This window comes from Lepidochelys kempii, chromosome 4, assembly GCF_965140285.1.
Source record: "Lepidochelys kempii isolate rLepKem1 chromosome 4, rLepKem1.hap1, whole genome shotgun sequence".
NCBI lineage: Eukaryota > Metazoa > Chordata > Testudines > Cheloniidae > Lepidochelys > Lepidochelys kempii.
In genome coordinates this window covers 124175048-124191331 of record NC_136383.1, presented here as the reverse complement: position 1 = coordinate 124191331, position 16284 = coordinate 124175048, and positions in this window count along the sequence as shown.

Genomic DNA, 16284 nt, shown 5'->3' with positions numbered 1-16284 from the left:
AACCTAGGAGCAACATGGCTACACCAGTGCTACATGATGGTGACTGGCACTCAAGGGTGAGCAGCCATTGCAGCGAGGCTGAGATGAAACCGAGGTGGTTCCGGATCTTCTTTTTATGTTGGTTTTACACCTATACATCTACTGTGTTGTAGCCAAGACTTGCATCTGTTGCATGAAGTGTAAAATAGTCTGTCCAAGATGCTCCCCTCAGGTGAGGGTTAACCCACCTTCCTTCGCTATGCAAGACTCAATGTTGCCACCTGTGCTTGAGAGATGACTGCAAGATACAGGCTGTCAACCTCACACCAGCAGATTTCTCCCCTCCGCTCACCAAAATGAAGCAAGAAGGAATGGTTGTAAGTGTATATAACCCAACTACCTACAAAAGCTGGTCTGGAAGTGAGCATTCCTTGGGTAACTACTGTCTGTAAAATAAATACCCCTTCTGCAAGAGGATTGGCAGTAAGCTTACCTTTCCTGACACACAAATTCCTGTAGGCACTGACAGAAAGCATGGGAAAAACTCATGGAGAGTCAGCCCTCTGCCCAGACCACCAACCTGAGAATGGAAATGGTGTGATATGTACTTGCCATCTTGGGTCTCATGATGTCATTCTTCCTTTACTTACCTTTCATTAGCAGCAGTATTAACTTTGTGGGGTTGGGTTTTGTTGGGCAGCTTTGGGCTGAGGCGGAGCGGAGGTGAGCTGGGGTGGGGGGGGCGTGAGGAGGGCTGCCCGTGCCACAGCAGGTAACCTGGGGGCCACGCAGGGGAACCGCTCCCCGCCCCAGCTCACCTCCGCCACCCTTGGCCTGAGCATGAAGTCGCCGCCTGCTTCTCAACCCTCCCCGGCTTCCCGTGCAAACAGCTGATTCACGGAAAGCCGGGGTGGGGGGGCACAGAGAAGCAGAGCAGGTTAGTGCATTCAGGGGAGGAGGCTGAGGTGAGGTGAGCTGGGGCTGGGTGGGGAGCTGCCGGTGGGTGCTCTGCACCCACCAAATTTTCCCCGTGGGTGCTCCAGGGCTGGAGCACCCATGGAGTTGGCGCCTAAGGCACCACTTTTGATGTGATCAGTGGGGGGAGCGGCTGCAACCCCCCCTCCCATCTACGTTACCCTGCCCCTAGGAGCCAGAGGGACCTGCCCCAGGTAAACACAACCAGGACTCCCCACCTCGCCCCTCCCCCCCAGCAGGTCCCTCTGGCTCTTAGAGGTGGGGTGGGCACCCACTACAGTGGCCCACGAGACCCTCCTGTCCGGTTCTGGGGGCAGTCAGGGGAGGGGGGGGGGATGAGGCAGGGGTCCCGGGGGGGGGCATCAAGGAACGCACAGGGTTGGAGGGGGCAGGTGTCCCAGGGGGCAGGGGTGGGCAATGACCCCCTCGTGGGGTGAGGAGGGAACCAGTTAAGATTTTGGCAGCTCATCACTGGGCACATCACCTTCAATGGTCCCGTAGAATACTTATACTAAACCACATGTGGGCATGGTGGTGTAGGCTGGCCTTGCTCCATACATGACTCCTGTAAGTGGAAGAGGGAGGCATGGCCCCAGCATCATGAGCACAGGAGAAGGAGACAAGACCTTTTGACTCAGCCCTGGTGCCACGTGAGAAGATGCTAGCGCTGCACCATGACCAAAGGGAAAACGGGAAGCGCCGTGCCCAGTTTTAATCAGTGGGAAGGCAGAAAGCTGCAGTAGCCAGCTGTAAAAAACCCTATTTTAGGGCTCTAGCAGTGCCAGCTCCCAAAAGACATGCTGGGAATCAAGTTCCCCTAAAAAGGCCAAGTAGTACTGGGGAGACTTTGTTGGCAGCAGGGCGTCACCAAGCAAGATTCTCCTCAGAGGGCATTCTCTGCTGTGTCTTATCACCACTGTAGTGCATTCGCCCACTGATACTTGCTGTGACCATGCCTTTAACTCAGTTTCCCTGACTATAAAAAGGGGTCGATAATCATCATAGGTTCGGAAATTCCATGGCATACGATGTATGCGGCATGTCAGCTAGAGTGTCACTCTCTGCACCCATGAACGTACAATCTAAGGGTATGTCTACCCTTACTGGGGCTCAGCGTTGTGGCGACTGATACATTGGGGGTCGTTTTAGCGGGTCTAGTGAAGCTCACAGATCGCTCTCCCATCGACTCTGGTACTTCACTGGAGTGAGAAGCGTAAGGGAAGTCGACGGGAAAGTACCAGCACCTAAGCTACGTCGACTCCAGCTACGTTATTCACTTAGGTCGACTTAGCTCCCGTAGTGTAGACCAGGTCTAAGACAGAACAGATAACACAACTGGCATCAGAACACCCCATAGCAATTTGGACCGTGAGGCAGTGAAAAGAAACTGGAGACGAGGTTGGTCTGCCCCACTCTTTATCTCCTTGGGCAAAACCATGATGCAATACAGGGGCACATGCACGGACCACTGAATGATACTACTTCCATAAAGCTCTGGCTCTGGGCTCAAGGCACATAGTCATAACCCTTGGTGGCATACAATAGGGACCATCACTTGCAGAAGAACCAGGCAAGATATAGTCCAGGGGGTGGTTTGTACTACACCCCTTTAGGACACAATGAGCTCAGTAACTCCAGGCAGCCTTTCCAAAAGAAGGCCTGGCATACAGATTCTGAAATACCTTTGCCAACCTAAGACAGGCAAAAATTAAGACAGTTCAGCTTGGGCAGTTCCAGGCCAGGGCTCCCCTGAGCCATGCTGTCATCAAAGACATCACGGCTGTCCCTGTCTCCCATCCCTTTTTCCTTAGTTCCAGGAGAGAGCTGCTGAGTTTGTTCCACCAGCCAGCTATTAATACCTCCCTCCCCCTTCCCAATCAACCACTGCTGAGAAAACATTCGATTCCCATGGTACGTGTCAGTTGTTTGGTCTTTGTGGCTCAAATTGGCTTGGTGGATCCTCCATTGATACACCGGGGTTTCAGCCAATCCTTTTTCCAGCCCGTTCATTCCACCAACTACTTGACAATACCACATGCCTCCTGCTGAACCTCAAGAGCAGCTTTTTAATCTTTTTGCACACATTGGGTAGCGATGCAAAGTACAGAGAGAAACAGAGGCACACATAGAAATCAGAAAAATACTACAGGTATTAATAGGCAGCAGGTTTAAAACAGAACAAAAGGCAGTATTTCTTCACACAATGCACAGTCAACCTGTGGAACTCTTTGCCAGAGGATGTTATGAAGGCCAAATCTATAACAGGGCTCAAAAAAGAACTAGCTAAATTCATGGACGTTAGGTCCATCAATGACTATTAGTCAGGATGGGCAGGGATGGTGTCCCTAGCCTCTGTTTGCCAGAAGCTGGGACTGGGTGACGGGATGGATCACTTGATGATTACTTGTTCTGTTCATTCCCTCTGAAGCACCTGGCATTGGCCACTGTCGGATGACAGGATACTGGGCTAGATGGACCTTTGGTTTGACCCAGTATGACCATTCTTATGTAAGTTGTTGACACCCAAAAGGAGTCTCGACCCAAGAACTGTGAATCCAACCCATGAGCCCTCTGGCTTGTGAAAGAGAGTCATGACTGAAAATAGCCAACACCTTATTCAGGAAAAGCCTCTTCCCTTCCTTCTTCATAGCCTCATAGACCTTGAGGGGGCCATCATAATCATCTAGTCCAGTGGTTCTCAACCAGGGGTACATGTATCCCTGGGAGACTCAGAGGTCTTCCAGGGGGTATATCAACAGGCTGCATACCGAAGTCAGCACAAACTAAAATTGCAAACAGACAATGACTTGTTTATACAATATACTGAAATTTAAGTATATTTATATTCCAGTTGATTTATTTTATAATTATATGGTAAAAATGAGTAAGCAAGTTTTTTTTAGTAATAGCGTGCTGTGACACTTTTTTATGTCTCATTTTGTAAGCACATAGTTTTTAAAATGAGGTAAAACTTGGGGTACACGAGACAAATCAGACTCCTGAAAGGGGTACAGTAGTTTGGAAAGGTTGAGAGCCACTGATCTAGTCTGACCTGCACATTGCAGGCTACAGAACATCACCAATGCACGCCTGTAATAGACCCCTAACCTCTGGCTGAGTTACTGAAGTCCTGAAATCATGCTTCAAAGACTTCAAGTTACAGACAGTCCAAAACCTGCAAGTGACCCATGCCCCATGCTGTAGAGAAAGGTGAAAAACTCCCAGAGTCTCTGCCAATCTGATCCAGGGGAAAATTCCTTCCCAATCCCAAATATGGTGATCAGTTATGCAGTCTCATCAGACCATCAGCCCCTCTATAAACAGATATAAGCAGGGTCTGAATGAACTCTCCCCTGACAGCTAGCTGGGAAGTGGGAGAGACTTCAGGAGCAAACTGTATTTACATGAAAACACCTACTCTGCATAGATATCCAGCAGACAGGAGCTGTGTAGCTTCAAGTGATCAACTTTGCCTGGTGTTGGGTTACAAATCATTTTAGTACTGAATGCAGGGGTAGTGAAATGTTGTTGTCGATGTTGTTATCTTTATTGCATGACTAAAGGGGAGCAGAACTGTGCTGAGCTTGTCTGGATTGCTCAGTTGAAAGGGACTCGCTAAGCTTGGGGCTCAAATGCCAGACTCCTTTGAGAGTGAGAGGGGTAGGGACAAGTATCCCAGCCAGGAGGAGTGGGTGCTCCCTAAGAGTCCCTGGTCTGGTTTAACCTGTTCCTCCCCCCTCTTCAAAGATAGAGCTAAATAGGTTCCATGAGAAGCCTTGTTACTTTAAGTTCTCTAAAGAGCTGACAATCACTTGCATTGGGACAGTGTCGCTCCCCAGCCTCAGAGCTGGAAATCATTAAGAGCTGGGTGCAACCTCAAGAGACTGACCTGCAGAGGTCAAAGCAGAGAGGCAGGTGGCAGAAGGTGACAGGTAGTGGAACAAGTGGCCGGCGGGGTGGCCAGCGGAGAGGAACCACAGCTGGTGGGGCGGCCAGGCGGCAAGGAGCTGCAGCTGGCAGGGCGGCCGGCCAGAGCAAGTGTTCAGATGGCAGAGCAAGCAAAGTGCCTTCTTCCTGAGGTGGGAGGTGAACTCACACAGATGGACCTCAGAACCCTGGGTCCTCACGGACCCAGGACATCCACTGTGAGTGGGGTGCGGTGGAGGGAGCAGAGAGGGGCACAGTAAAGGAACTGTTAGTTGTAGAACTCAAGAACATGAGGCAGAAGATACGACCCCACGCATGCTGGGGGGGGCGTCCTGCTCACAGTTTTATGATCAGGAATCCTGCTTGCGGCATTTTCCCTAGTTAATGTCAGCTGACTTTCCTCCTTTCATGAAAAGTTTCTTTTCTACACTCAGACTCTGTGCTTGCGAATGGAGAAGCATTGCCTCTCAGAGGCACCCAGGGGTGGTGTGTAATGTTCCCAGGCTACTGGGCGGAGCGCTGGGCCGGTTCTGTGTCATATTGTTGAAAAGGAACCCATAGATATTGAACTCGGCCCTGGTTGCTGCCGGCACCACCTGGCAGAAGGGTTACACACACAACAAGTTGATCAACACTGAAGAAACACACCCTGGATACACTGGTTCTAGCCAACTATTGCTCAGTGTCAAACCTCCCCTTACTGAGCAAGTTCATAGAGATGTTAACCAAAGGCCAACTAGATGCTCATCTGGATGACGTCAATATCCTAGAGTTAGGCCCATGCGTGGGACAGAGAAACTTTAGTGGCACTGATGGATGATCTCCTGCTGACAGTGGATAGAGAGCAGACATCCATTCTTACCCCCCTTTAGAGCTACAGCGTGAGACACTGACAACCATAATATCCGCCTTTTCCACCTGAGAAAGGGAGTTTGGGATCCAGGGTAATGCACTAGAATAGTTTAAGTCTTTCCTGGTTGCACCCACTGGAGCAGTGATGGTAAACTGCACCTCCACCGCCAGACCCCTCACTTGTTGAGTCCGGCAAGGATCAAGTATCTCACCAGTCCTATTCAATATCTATTTGCAATGACTTATTGAACTGGTCAGATAACAAGAACTCAAGTGCCAGTAATATGCAGGTGACACACAGCTCTGCTTATCCTTCACCATATAGAAACACACCATTAACACCAAAATGTGCTTGGACAAGATCAGCTCATGGATGAAGAACATCTGGCTGAAGCTGAATCCAAGCAAGACAGAGGTTATGCTGGTGAGCAGAGGAAAACATTTTGAAGAATTTGCAACCACTGTGCCGTCTTCTTTGGTTCAAGGCACACCCACAAGTGGTCAGTTCAGTCCATAGCTCAGGGCTTCCTTGCTGACACTGAGCTCAGATGTAGCAGCATCTGCAAGTAACACTTTCTAGAATCCCCATTGGCTAGGAGACTCCATCTCATTCTGGCAAATGGTGACCTAGCCTCAGTTATATGTGCCTTCATCACCTCTCAGCTGGACTACAACAATGTGATACACGTGGGCAAGAAGATTCAAGGCTTAAGAAATTCCAACTAGTACAGAACACTGCAGCACATCTCAGCAACACAAGCACATCCACCCTGTCTTCTGCGCCCTACACTGGCTTTCCACTGAATATCGAACAAATTCAAGGTCTCTGTCGTTAACTTCAAGGTGCTCCGTGGCCTGGGCGCAGGGTATCTAAAAGATGGACTAAAGCTCTGAGATGAAGACTGTGGTGGAAAACTTTGCTCCTCTGGCACAAGGGAACTTTCTACAATAAGGGTAGAGCTCGTCTGTGCAGGAGACGGAACTTTCTCAGGGGCTGGCCTGACACTACAGAATGACGTCTCACAGGACCTGAGGACCATCACAAACCTCACCACCTTCGGCTCCAAATGCAAGGCACATTCCTTTGATTCTACCTTCTCTAGCTTATTCATGTTGTTTTACATTTATATAGATTTTAAAACACCTCCCCAAACAAAACGCCCTACTCCACACGCTCCTCCTCCTGGGGAGCGGATGAGAGAACAAACACCCCAACAGATTGGGTTTTGGCCTAGGTACCAAAGGCTCCATCTCTTTCCACACTACTTCAAGAAGATGGTAGGGTACAGCTGATGAGCCCAAGGATCAGTGCGGGAGAAGGCATTCTTGGGGAAGGATGCTCTGCTGTGGAACTCCCTACAACAAGTGATCAGGGTAGCTCCCTTGACTAGATAGATTTAGAGCACAGCACAGGATACATCCTCACCTCCACAGAAGTAGTGACACCGCTGAGCAAGCTTTCTTCTCCCCCAAAAATCTCCCAGAAAAAAAAAAAGGCAGCCCATGGAATACAACCCAAAAGAACACAGAACAGAGAAGATTCTTACCCGGACAACGCTGACGTTTAAAGCTCCTGTATTTGGCAACCAAGCAATACAATGACTGGTAGATAACTACGACTATGTGGATAAATACAAGAACAACAACAAGATAAATACTAAAGATCAAGATTCAGACTGAGATCCTTGGCTGTGACCAAGAAGCATATACTGCAACTCAGAAGAGAGATGCAAATAAACTACCTTTGTACTCCCCTGATCCCTGGATGGCTGTGCATCAGGCCATCTTGTGCCAGCAGAGCTTGCCAGTGGGGCTGACCAGGATCCGAGCTTAAGGATTTTCTGTGGCCCCTATACATGCTAGGATTCTAGGATAAGACTACTTCTTCAATTTGTGTCCGTCACCAGGATGAAAAACACGTGCACTCCACCCACTGCAGCACATGGATACCTGGTCTCTTGCTTGTTTACTCTCTCTATGCTATAATATGCAAGTCTACTTGAAATCAACTATTATAGTTAAAGCCAAAACAAATGGGCACACGTTTTTGTGCTCTTATGTAGTCAGGAGAAATACAAGGACAGTGGGTGCATTTTAAAGGTTTCTACCAGTTCTACTGGCATTCACCAGCATGTATAGGAACTCTCAAACTAGGAGAAGCTTCAGACGAATAAAAACATTTTAGGTATGAATTCTGTACCTCTGTTTATGCCCACCAATTAGCACGTGATGAGGTGTAGCTGGTAAGTCTGAAATATTTTTGGAGGGTCTAGAAGTCAGGACATTTGCACCATATTTTTTACGTGGTGCTGTGTTTTGGTTTTTGCTAAGATTGGAGTTTGTTCTAATTTATTGAAGAATAAAATATCAGTGGTGTGTAAAGAATACTGCAACCTTCAGATACTGAAGTGAATTTTCAAGCAATGCCACACTATCAGATTTCTCTTTGTCTGAGTAAAATTTTATTACATTTTCCGTAATGAAGCTTGCAAAAACAATACTGTTACTGGATATGCAGTAAGCAGAAAGGTAAGTACAGTATACGTTACAACATTAGTGCTATGTTGACATGGAAAGACTTGTCTGATAAATGAGTTTTAGATACAAGACTGGTGGGAAAGTCAAAAGGAAGAAAGAAGCAAAAGTAAAGAAAGGAAGAGGAAAAATATAAAGGAGATAAATCCTTATTACTAAAAACTAGCTTGGCAATCATAGAATCATGGAAATGTAGGACTGGAAGGGACCTTGAGAAATCATCAAGTCCAGCTTTCTGCACTGAGTAAACACCTTACAGGTGTTTGTCTAACCTGTTCTTAAAAACCTCTAATGATGGGTGTTTCATAACTTTCCTTGGAAGCCTGCTTAACAGTTTAACTGTCCTTATAGTAAGAAAGTTTTTCCTAATATCTAACATAAGTCTCCCTTGCTGCAGATTAAGTACATTACTTCTTGTCCTACCTTCAGTGGACATGGAGAACAATAGACCACCCCTCTCTTTATAACAGCTCTTAACATATCTGAAGACTTATCAGATCCCTCCTCTGTCTTCTTTTCTCAAGACTAAATATGCTGAGTGTTTTAACATTTCCTCATAGGTCAGGTTTTCCAAAGCTTTTATCATGTTTACTGCTCTCCTCTGGACTCTCTCCAATTTGTCCATCTTTTCCTAAAGTGTGGCAACCAGAATTGGACACAGTAGTCCAGCTGAGGCCTCACCAGTGCCCAGTAGAGAAGGACAATTACTGCCCATGTCTTACAGATAGCACTCCTGTTAATACAACCCAAAATATTAGTCTTTTGCAACTGCATAAAATTGTTGATTCATATTTAATTTTTGATCCATTACGACCCCCAGATTTTTTTCAGCAGTGCTACTGCAAATTTTATAAGCACACTCTCCACTCCATTATCCAAGTCATAAAGAAAAATATTGACTAGTACCTTGACTAGACCCAGGACTGACCCATGTCGGGCCACTAGATATGCCCTCCCAGTTTGACAGCAGCCCATTGATAACTACTCTTTGCGTAGGTCTTTCAACCAATTGTGTACCCACCAGATAGTAATTTCATCTAGATCACATTTCCCTAGTTTGCTTATTACAGTGTCATGGGTGACTGTCAAAAGCCCTACTAAAAATCTAGATATAGCATATCTACAGCTTCAAACCTATCGGCTTGGGAAGTAACCCTATCAAAGAAAGAAATCAGATTGGTTTGGCATGATTTGTTCTTGACAAATCTATGCTGGCTATTCCTTATTATCCTATTATCTGCTTACAAACTGATTGTTTAATAATTTGTTCCAAGTATCTTTCCTGTACCAAAGGGCCAACAGATCTATAATTCCCTGGGTCTTCTTTGTTCCTCTTTTTAAAGATAGGCAATGTTTGCCCTTCTCCAGTTCTCTGCGACCTCACCTGATCTCCAAGTAAAAAACTGATCAGTTATACTGGGTCCAAGCCTGCCATTTTCAAGCAAAAATATCCAGTGAAGTTAAGGAATGTTTGTCAATGCAGACGGGACAACAGAATAATGACCACTGGGCATGTGTACTTGTGTGCATAATACACAAAAACACATATTGTTTATGCAACATTAAGGTTGAGAAATCTAGCATCAAGAAATGCACAACTGAGGTTGAATGATCAGCTTTAGCTCTGTCTCCTGTGCTTATGCCTTAAAGTATGATCTCTCTGTACATCTTTAGGAATTAATGCAATAGGCACTATGCCAAAGCCAGAAAAACTATAACAAACCTCTTAAGTATCACCTATAAAAACAAGGACATCAGTTGCTCTGAATATTAGCATTCTCACGCTGCCCACAGAGTAACACATCAGCCGTGACTCCTGGATACAGGTGGGCTGTGCTTGGCCAAGGAACTAAGGGGCACACACAGGACACGGCACTTTGTGGGAAATTGCACCTTTGTGCAAGACCGTACATCAGACAGGATTTATTTCAGGCAGGGACATCAAAATGGAAGTTGAAACTCAGCCTTAACGGTAGCTGTGCCCACTATGCTGGGGAGAAGAGCACCTGCCTGTCTATATGCAGAAACACACACAAGTATATTTCATCAGATGGCTCTTCAGTGGCCTATGGGCAGTGAATCTAGTGGCTTCAGTCCAGGTCCTAATGCCCAAACAAGGGTGCACCAGAAAAGAAATCACCACCGGAGACTGCCTAAAATGGTGCCAGAATTAAGATGTTGAGTGTTGCCCCTGGTGCCGAGCAAACCTGTAAAGTGGTTGAATGTCCTTAGTCCCACTGAACTCAGGGCCGGTTGGAAGTTCTCTGCACCTCCCACCTGAGTGGACGTGGAGTATGAATGGCTTTCTACAGACAGTCCCTCCAAAACAGGGTTGAGAACCATGCTGGAGCAATGCCTGCACTTTGCCTGTTTACAGGAGATGGGGTGACTAGACAGCAAATGTGAAAAATCGGGACGGGGGGGTGGAGTAGTAGAAGCCTATATAAGAAAAAGACCCAAAAATCGGGACTGTCCCTATAAAATCAGGACATCTGGTCACCCTAACAGGAGAATCAAGGTCGAAATTCTGGCCCGTTGGAATCAATGGGAGCTTTGCCATTGACTTCAGTAGGGCCAGGATTTTCCCCCAGAAACTTGAGTCTATACTGCCCACCCACACTGGACAGGGGTGGGGAAGGGGTTCTCTGTGACCATGGGGCCTATTTCTGCTCTCCTGTCCATGCACGCTTCCAGGCAGAGCTCCTGCATGATAGTCCACTGGCTCCTTAGAGTCCTCAGAGCAATGGGCCTTGTCCAGGGTTCTCTGTGAGGTGGCCCCCTTCTGGTTTTGACCCCATGACCTGCACCCATCTCTGATTTTTGCATTCTTTGTCCCCCCATAATTGACTGATAAGAACTGTGGCCCCTCACCTCACCTGAAGAGATGGACTTTTCATTTTCCTCGTGGGCTCCACCCACCAATGCAGGATGCTAGTTGGTGGCACCTTTCCTAAGCATTACATTCATTGGTTTCAGAGTAGCAGCCATGTTAGTCTGTATTTGCAAAAAGAACAGGAGTACTTGTGGCACCTTAGAGACTAACCAATTTATTTGAGCATAAGCTTTCGTGAGCTACAGCTCACTTCATCGGATGCATAAAAGTGGAAAATGCAGTGAGGATGTTTTTATACACACAGATCATGAAAAACTGGGTGTTTATCACTTCAAAAGGTTTTCTCTCCCCCCACCCCACTCTCCTGCTGGTAATAGCTTATCTAAAGTGATCACTCTCCTTACAATGTGTATGATAATCAAGGTGGGCCATTTCCAGCACAAATCCAGGGTTTAACAAGAACCTCTGAGAAACAGGGGGGGAGGGAAAGGGGGTAGGAAAAAACAAGGGGAAATAGGTTACCTTGCATAATGACTTAGCCACTCCCAGCCTGTGATGGTGTCCCCTGAATAGATATGTGGGCACAGTTGGCAACGGGCTTTGTTGCAAGGATAGGTTCCTGGGTTAGTGGTTCTGTTGTGTGGTATGTAGTTGCTGGTGAGTACTGTGCCCACAATAAGCTACCAGCAGGAGAGTGGGGTGAAGAGAGAGAAAACCTTTTGAAGTGATAAACACCCATTTTTTCATGATTTGTGTGTATAAAAACATCCTCACTGCATTTTCCACTTTTATGCATACGATGAAGTGAGCTGTAGCTCACGAAAGCTTATGCTCAAATAAATTGGTTAGTCTCTAAGGTGCCACAAGTACTTCTTTTCTTATTACATTCATTGTAACTTTAAGAGAAGACCTGTTATGCTTTTAGCTCCTAATTAATTTTTAAAGATCCCATTTTATTTTTCAGAATTAAGTTATGGAAATAGGTAGGGCAAGAACCAGATCCATTATCAGTATAGCAAAATAGTTTTCCTTTGAGAAATTAGATCTGCTGTCTACAAAAAGATAGACTTTCCCATTTCCACATCCATTTCAAGCCTTGCAAAGCAATTCTGAGTGACACAAAGCCATGCTGATCTGACCTGTATTTAGTTTTCTTTCCTGAAGGACTGAGTACCTTGTTCGGCTTAGAATATAGCTTTAGCTATCAGTTCAAACAAGTGCTAACTGCAGCCACTAAAACCTAACACTCAATTCTGTCCTCAGGGGAGACAAGCCTCAGATAAGGGGGAAACATCTCACTTTGGTCTGGCTACACTCTAATCAGACTTCTTTGTGGAATTCAAGCATGAGCAGGATAGAACTTAGACTGGAAATCAGTACAGCAGAACCTCAGCATTACGAACAGCTTGGGAATGGAGGTTGTTCACAGCTCTGAAATGTTCTCTGAACAAAACATTATGGTGGGTCTTTCAAAAGTTCACAACTATCTCTAAGTTCCGAACAGCTTGTGGGACATACCTGCACTAGCTCTGATCGAGCTAGGGTGCTAAAATTAGGGCTTGGCTACACTTAAAACCCTACAGCAACACAGCTGTAGTCCTTCAGTGAAGATGCCACCTATGCTGAAGGCAGAGGTTCTCCTGTCAGAGTGGGTAATCCACTTCCCCGAGATGCAGTAGCTAGGGCGATGGGAGAATTCTCCTGTGGCCCTAGTACTGTCTACACCAGGGGTTAGGTTGGTTTAAGTGGGGCACTCAGGGGTGTGGATTTTTCACATCCCTGAGTGACAGTTATACCAATTTCCTGGAGTAGACCAGGCCTTAGAGTGTAGCTGCCATGGTGAGAGCTGCTGGAAGAGCTAGCCACCTCAAATACATACCCATCTGAGGCAGTAGGTATAAACTCGGGGCAGCTAGCCCTTTCTACCCCTCACACCTCTGCGGGTACCCACTATTTTTAACACACTAGCTCCATCACAGCTAGCGCGGGCCCATCTCCTTGTGCTGGGAATCAGGCCCCAGCTCGAACGTAGACGTACCCTTAAAGGGTGTGTCTACACAGGCGGTGACAATCAACCAAGGTTGGCAGACTTGGGCTCACACTATTGTGCTAAAATTAGCTGTGGAGACATTGCCGCTCAAGCTGCAGCCTGGGGCAGGGTGGTAAGCTTCAGAGCCCAAGCTCCAGTCCCAGCCGCAACTTCAAAGTGCTGTCTACACAGCTATTTGTAGAGTGCTAGCATGAGACCAAGCCTGTCAACCCGGGCTGAGAGGCACGCTGCCCCAGGACTTGTAGACATAAGACACCAAAGTCTGAAAATTTTTCTGTTTTTTAAGGGGTTCTTCCGAAAGACCCACCCTGGCCCAACAGAAAACTTCTTGATATTTAGTATTTACCTCAGCAAGCCAAAACACTGAGTCAAACCTGCTGGGAATTGAACACATGGCTTGAGGAAGCTTATGCACAGTACATAGTTTATTCCAGTCAGCCCTTTGGGATGCTCTCAGGAAAAACAATCCTGACTGGTTTCCACAGCATGGAATCCATACACACAGCCTCACACAGACCCCCCGCCACATCCCAGCATTTATTTTTCCTAAAGTAATACTGTTGCATCAGTGACTCTGACTATGGAAGCGTGTCTAACACATCCAGTTGCCCTGCAGCCAGGGCTTTACCTGCACTCACTCACCATAAAACCCCTGTTGTTCTGTGGGAACAGCTGCTCCCTCCTGCTACACCGATACACCCTGCACATTCTCCAGGAATTTTTCTATAGGTCTAGTTACATTTTGCCAACAGCAATATACACTTTGCATGCTAAACAGAATATTCAAACGGGAGGGAAATGTTTTCTGTATACATTATTCTTGCTGGGCAATGGAGGGGAGGTAGACACACCCTACCGTACAATGGGGAACCTGTCTGCAATAGAAATAGACTACGGATAAAAGGCCTCTCATTCTCTGTATGTTATTCATCAGAAATTCATTTCTAATCTACCTACATTATTTGCAAGGCACTGGTTATCAAGGTTTGTTGTCATTGAGGGAGACTGGATGGCTCCAAGTCATGGAAATTTTCATGTCTAGGTCACTGATTTGAATCTAAGCCAGGTTAAAAAAAAAAAAAAAAGAAAAGAAAAAAGCAAGTGTGGTTTCCACTCAATGGTTCTGTGTAGGCCTCTGTGAAATGGAGTTGGTGGTCTCAGTCCAGTTCCTGCTGAGAGTGACCAACACAACTGCCATTCATTGACCCCCTTGTTGCCATATGTACCAGAGGCACCAAGGACGGGATATGCATGCAGGCTGAAAAACTGTGAACTGTCCCTCCTGCTCTAGGTTGAACCACATTGGTGGGGCAGCCTGGAGAATCTTGTGCAACGTAGTGCATAGAGAAATCCAGGCTCTAGCTTTTCATGTTTGGCATCCCAGTATTACCAACCCCAAGCACTCTCATGTCAGGCCCATATAATCATGAGATTTAATCATTTGGGCTTCGTTTATTTGCTTTCTGGTGATTGAGCCTTCAGGGTACACTGGGGTCACCTTCTCAGCTTTTTTCTGAAGCCATAAGGACTAGAAACTTGCCTTGTTGAAATTATCGCATAATACCATGATTCCTCGAGCTGGGACTTTAAGAAAAACCTCCATCATCATAAGACTCACAATAAAATTGTGAGAGATAGCAATCCTGCTTTTCACGTACACTTAAAAACACACAAAAAAATAAATAAATAAGAAAAAGTAGTTGAGTTCATAGATAATAACATGTATAAATTCTGCACATCTAGGTGATGGCTCAATTCTGGCTACAGCATTTGTGTTAACTTTGGTGTTATTGCTTAGAGTAGGAGGTATTGCTTGAAGCCGACTTTTTAGGTCTGTGTTGATAATATGCAGATAAAATCCTCAGGGTGAGATGGTGTTTCAGTAATACTTGTGTTGCATACTTGCCCTTGAACCATAAAAGTATTATGTATTCACTTGCATAACATCACATTGCTAATCATACTGGATTTATTACCATAACTTGCCCCTTTCATGGCTATTTCAGAGTCTGCATAGTGCTGTTCTTCAGTTCTGCTTCTCCCTTCACTTTTAATTTAACTTTTGGGTGTGTACTTTCTCATCAGAATCCAAACCCCGCTTTTTCTAGGCTAGTTCAGAAGACCTTCCAACTTGGGTAATATTATTATTGCCATTATCATATCCCAGTAGGGCCTTGAGGCCCCATTGTGCTAGGCACTGCACAAAAACATAGCAGACAGTCCCTGCCCCCCAAATGTTTACAATCAAAGCGCACAAGACAGACATAGGGTGGGAGGAAGAACAGAGATAGAGAGAGATAAAGTGACTTGCCCAAGGTCACATGGCAGAGCTGGGAACAGTACAGCCAAGCCACCTACCTACACCCTGCTGCATGCAGGCCTCCTGAGTGCCCAGCCCGTGCCCTACCACTAGATCATACTTCCTCTCTGTATTATACCTTACATCAACCAATAGCCCTCCACACACCTTAATTGTTCCTTTGCGAAGTTACAATACTGACTCCCCTGGTGGTAGGTGAAAGGGTTAATTTGTAAAAGCCAGCTCTCAACAGCTAACTCTTGCATAACAGCTGCTCATGTAATGCTTGTTACCATATACAATGCCAGGGAGGTTTGGTGGACAGAGTTTCTGTAAAACCAGTTAGATCCACAATGATACGCCTCTTCAGTTTGCTTATGTGGTTTCAATTAATTCTAGTTGACTTAATCTCATAATTAAGCCGTTGCTTTTATTCTAAGTTTGCCTCCAGACTCCTAACAATTCTTACTCCAAGCACACGGGCTGTTGGTAACTCAGCTCTCATTGGGTGGCTTCACTCATCACTGCATCACATTCAGCTCTGAAAATGCTCGAGGTGACCACCAGCAGCTGAGCTACATATGGCATGTTCTGCACCAGTAGAGTTCCAGGCCCTCTCTCGAAAAAGTCCATGTTGCTCCTATGGAGCCTTTACCAAAACCCTGTTAAATCACCCACCTTCTTCTCATGTTTCTCAAGTGTCTTCTCTTATCAGCTGGGCTATTTCACCAAGATTACTAGCAGCAGGCAAAGCAGGAGGCTGCAAACTAGCTGATCTTATGGGAGAGTGGGCAGGAAGAGACCTTGAGCAGAACTGTCGTTGAGTTGGTTAAA